Here is a 5,589-nt window from a genome sequence, read left to right as displayed (position 1 = left end):
TACAGGAAACGTTGAATAAATTGAATTTTCCCCCCAATGTGTACACAAATGACAAGACTCAATCCATGCCTGGCAGTTTCAATCTAACTCTGAAGCAACACACAGACACCTTGTACACTGCTCCTGTTAGTATGAGTGTCTTTGTTTTTCTTAGGTGGTGGAGAAAGGGCAAGGTGACTGACTGTGCAGAGCGAGACACAGGAAGTTACATTTTGTCCTAGACATTATAGAGTATGGCGGAAAGAAATCCTCCATTAATGCCTAGCCTAAGGGGAAGACTGTACTTCAACTTTGGAAAATTAATTTGGAAGGATAGAGTTTAAGTAATTGCAGTTTAACGGGAAAATGCACATGTGATAGAATGGAGCACAATGGAGGATTCATAAAACATGCTCAACGGAGAAATGTTAGGTTTGCTTTGTCTGGATTAAGAAAGAATGAGTTTACCAACATCTGGCATCCCTCAGAGTTTATGAAGATAGATGTTCTGCTGCTTAATTATGAGGAATTATTTTCTTTAAAGAAAAGAGTTTCTACCATGTAGCTTTTTATTCTGACTTAAATCAGAGCTTGAACATTTGAAATCAGCCGTTTCTCCCTAGAAGCCCATTGCTGTCTCTCTCCTCTTAGCTGAGATGCAAGCTCTTGTGCCCACTTACACAGACCTAACTACTCAGTGGGTTGTCTTACCTCTTGCTAACCTGCAGGTCTCGTTCAACAGTGCTCAATAAAGGCAGGGAAGGGGAATGAAATAATAAAATACTAGTTACATGAGCTAGAAACTAAGCAGGCACTTTACCCATCAGATTTACAAATATTGCTGAGAGTGTCCCAGGAAATTCAACTTTCACCAGCGTCTTCACAGCAGAAAGACTTGCTTTGGAAAACAAGTGGGGGAGGGGGAGTGAAGAGACTCAGCAGACACCTGCAGGCCACACTTCTCCATGGAAATGCCTGGTGAGGATGAAACGAGATATTCTGGTGCCAAAGAAAGGAGCTGGACCTGGATTCCAGGCCTGGCACAGATGTCCTGGAGACCCTGCCCTGCTTGCCACCCCACCCCCATGTCACCTTTGTCCTGGGTGGGCTGTTCTGACAACCCTCCCTCAGCTTTCGGTCCCAGTGCTACTCACCCTGACCTTCTCGGCTTCCAGGTCAATTTCTCATGGAGGCCTCGCCTCCTCTCCCTCTGCCCTTGATAGCACTTACAATTGGTAAGTTTTTGTACATGTTACTTGTCTTCATATCGATATGTTGCTCCACTTACTCATGCATTCACTGGCTGGTTCTTGTATGCGCACTGACGGGGGATCGAGCCCCCAGTGTTGGCGTATGGAATGATGCTCTAACAAACTGAGCGACTCGGCTAGGGCTTGTGGGAGTACTATTTTAGATAGAATTTCAGACCCTGCATAAGGAAACAGCTGAAATAATCAAGGAAAATAATCACAAGTCCAAAGTGCTTCCTTTAGTAGATTTGTGACATTAGGTTAAAAAAAAAAGGAACAAATGTCAAGGACGGCTGGGTTAATGAGTACAGCGAGTACAGCTGCTCTTACTTCTGGAGACTAGAGCGCTGACGTGGAAGGAGCATGAGCGGAAAATGAGGGTGGTGATTGCTGTAGCCCCTAACCAGCACTTACCCACATGGAGGCATAATGGCGGGTGATTGGCACTGCCTGCCAAACAAGAGATGCTGGACTGCAATTAGAATGTTGGCGCTCATCAAAATACAGCAAAACAGGAGAGCGAGAGAGAGCAGTGATTACTTAAACCTGAAGCTACATTCCGCAAGATGGCTTTGCTTTTTAAATTCTTTATTCTGTTTTAGTGATCATTAGGAACAACAAAAACCCGAAAACCACAGGCTGTGCACAATTAAGATGCTATATAATAGAACACACGAAATGAGCCTGAGCTTTCTGTATAATGATCAGCAGTTAGAGATGTTTTATAATTTCAGTGGAAATCGCTGCAGAGTATTTCTCTTCAGAAACAGATTTGTTTTTTGCTAAATGGTTATCCCCTGATCTTATTTCTCTGTACCACTGTTTCTGCTTTGAGACAGAGTTGACCCACCATCCCTTAATACCCACAGAGAAATGACTTCTAGGTTTGAACTGGGGCTTTCTATTCAGTGAGAATAATAGTGCAGTTATGGAAGTTCTCTTTGAAGATAAGGTTGAACCAAGCCTTGTATATTTTCTTTTGAATTTTTCAAAGTTTCCTATGTGTATTAGGATTTAGGTAAATCACCAGACTTCTAACATATTCCCGGTAATTCTCTAGGCCTCAATCTACAACATTGAATTCACATTTTAACAACCACACTTGATTTTTCATTTTTCATATACTTAGTATATACAGTCTAGAAATTTTCCCCTTCTGATCTAAGTTACAAATAATTTGTGTCTTATAGTTTTGTTTATTGTGAATGAAATCAGCAAGAAATAGAAAAGGACTATTCTAATTGGTCAGGAGAGATCACTAATAACCTAGTTTGGTAAAATTGCTCTTTTGAAAAGTTAATCTCTAATTGTTCTCATAAAGAACTTTATTATAGGTTTTCACATTTGATAGAGGAATAACGGGGTTCATCCAGAAGTCAATCAGCCAGTATACAAATGAGTAACAATCTTAGCCTTCAGATGTCAGTGTTTCATGCATTATCCCACTTAGGCATATGTTCCACACACACTGGCACATCAGGCCTTCCAGTCCACTTGCAGAATTGTAATTTCTACAACATTTTATGAGATCGGTTCGAATTTCTTGATAAATATTATCTTATAATAAACCATTTTCCTGTCCCTGGTGAATATTCCCATTTCCTTGATGGAGTTTGATTCTTCCCATTATAGAAGGTAAGGCAACTCTAAACAGCTAAAAATTCTCTAGAAGTTGTACACACCATCTAAATGAAACTCTAGTTTCCTACGTCATAGGTATCTAATTTTTAAACTATTGTCCTTTAGGAACTAAACATACCACTTTCTTTTTTTTCAAGTGTAAATGATTCAGTTCAGACTTGGACGTTTGATTTGTGAACTTCTGTGGGGGGTGAACATTCCAATGATTAAATGGCAGTAATGTTGGCTTGAACATCTCCTACTACTTTATGGTCCACCTGCTCCAGGGACGTTCCCACAGAGCACGGTGCTTGCATCAGAGAGCGTGAGTGCTCAAGAACCTTCCATATGGAGTCTTAGAGAGAAAAGCAGCAACTAAAATGACGTAATGCCATTAGCCATTCCCTGTGCTATTTGCCACAACCTTATGAGATAACTTTTAATTCTAGGTGCGATTTCTCAGTTCTCAGAACTATCTTGTGGGGTAGGTGCTAATACTTTTCTCAGGAAACTGAGGCACAGACATTAGATTACAGAGCCGATTAATGGGAATCAGGATTTGAACTCTGGTCTGCTAGTCTGTGTACCTATTCATATTAATTGAAATCAACATTACTTATCACCTGAATTGGCTAAAGTTTGGATCTTCAAAATAGGTTGTGCTTTTTTACCCCCTCAGTCAACTTAAGGTCTGTTAAGTTACTAATAGTCATGAATTAGACCTAAGCCTCTGGATTTTTTCTGAGCTTCTTTTCAGGACACCCCAAATGTTTGATTTCAGCCTTAAACAAATACATAACAACCCTTTTTAATAAAAAGCCAGGTTAGGCAAACTGGCCTAGCCTTTTTCCATATGGTATTGGATAAAGCAATGCAGGGCATAGATTCCTAGGGCTGCGTTGTGTAAAGCACATCATGCTTAGGTAAATGCAGGCCCGTGTGTACTTTAGTTATTGGGCCCTGCTGTCTTCATTAGGTAGAGCTGAACCATGGAGGTGTGTTACCTTCTGTAAATGGCTAATAGCTTTTAAAAAGTGTTCAGTACCAGATTAACAAAGTCCCAGTATTGACCTGCTGCCCCTCATTTCATCCTAGTGGACTGGGTTGTACACCCAGCGCTTCCAAAGCACCTAGAGACTCAGTCCAAACCCATGCTCTCCCTTCAAGCTCTGGACTACTAGCCTAATTCTTCCTCCTGACACTTGCTAATGTCTACTTTGAAATTCCCAACCCTGTCCTGTGTTGGTTTTATAATGACTCTTAACTGAATCACCTATCACACCCAGGGTGGACTTTGGGGGGAAAACATTATTACCTAGAATTTTTTTCCAGTTACTTTTAAAGACACTCTTAAAAAATGCAAACAGGTGATCAATATCTCCTTCTTGAAGTTTCTATTATTATCCATAGGTAGACAAGTAGCAATACTAGTTGTTTGAAAATTGATTTCAAAGAGAAGGGAGAGAGGGATACATTGATTTTTTTGTTCCACTTAATTTATGCATCCATTGGTTGATTCTTGCACGTGTCCTGACTAGGGATCAAACCCACAACCTTGGTGTATGTAGATGATTCTCCAAGCAACTGAGGTACCCGTCCAGGGGAGCAGTCCTAGTTTCCAGTGAGAACATTTGGCAACACCTTGGAGATAGAGGGTGTAGTTGACTATTGCTAACAACATCTTTGCAAAATATCTCCCCTTTCCTCATCTACACAAGCTTTGCTCCAGGATTAGTTCTGAATTTATGGACTGTGGTGGAGTACTTAATTTTAGTAAATGCAGTTAATTTGTATGTTACACTCACAGCTGTATTCTAAAATGCAAAAAGGTCACTCAATGAGTCTAGGACAGCTGTCCGGGTTCAGGGTGCAACCCTAATGCTTCCCACCAGGTTTTAACGTTTGCCCTGAGGTCAGGTGACAGTGGCAGCCTCTGCTGGGTCTGGAGACCAGGAAAGACAGACTTTGCTCAGAGCATTTGGGTGAAGAAGTATGATTTACAGTTACACTTGTGTATTTTAGTGTCTTGTAGTTTTAACTACGAATCAAGAGCTTTTTATCTTCCCCTAAACTAGGGGTCCTCAAACTACAGCCCGCAGGCTACATGCAAATACAAATATTGTATTTGTTCCCGTTTTGTTTTTTTTACTTCAAAATAAGATATGTGCAGTGTGCATAGGAATTTGTTCATAGTTTTTTTTAAACTATAGTCCGGCCCTCCAACTGTCTGAGGGACAGTGAACTGGCCCCCTGTTTAAAAAGTTTGAGGACCTGAGTGTGCGGGGCAGGGGGGTGGGGGGAGGTTGGGGGTTAATGGGGAGGATGAGGACACATTTGTAATACCTTAACTAATAATAATAATAAATGCTGTAGAACACAAATGCTAAATTCCATGGAAAGAAGTTTCCACAATTAAATGAGTTGGAAAACTGCATTTTATATCTATTGCCAACGTTCTTGGCGCATCAGAAAACACACCTGCATATAAAGGACTGAACAGTCCTGTAGTAAAGAAATACCGAAAGTTTATTTAACCCAGTAATTAATCCCTTAATTTGTTTGGTCATGAAGCATTTCCCCCCACAGTAGCCTCTAATCATGTTTTATAGAACATTTTTTGGGGAAAGGGTCTTCTAAATGTTTATCAAGAGTGCATTCTGTAAACGTGGTACATTTTAAAAAGATTTATATTCTAAAATAGCATGAAAACTTGTTAACAATGAAGAAAACATCCAGGATA

Source organism: Myotis daubentonii, chromosome 17 (assembly GCF_963259705.1).
Source record: "Myotis daubentonii chromosome 17, mMyoDau2.1, whole genome shotgun sequence".
NCBI lineage: Eukaryota > Metazoa > Chordata > Mammalia > Chiroptera > Vespertilionidae > Myotis > Myotis daubentonii.
This window is presented reverse-complemented; position numbering follows the sequence as displayed.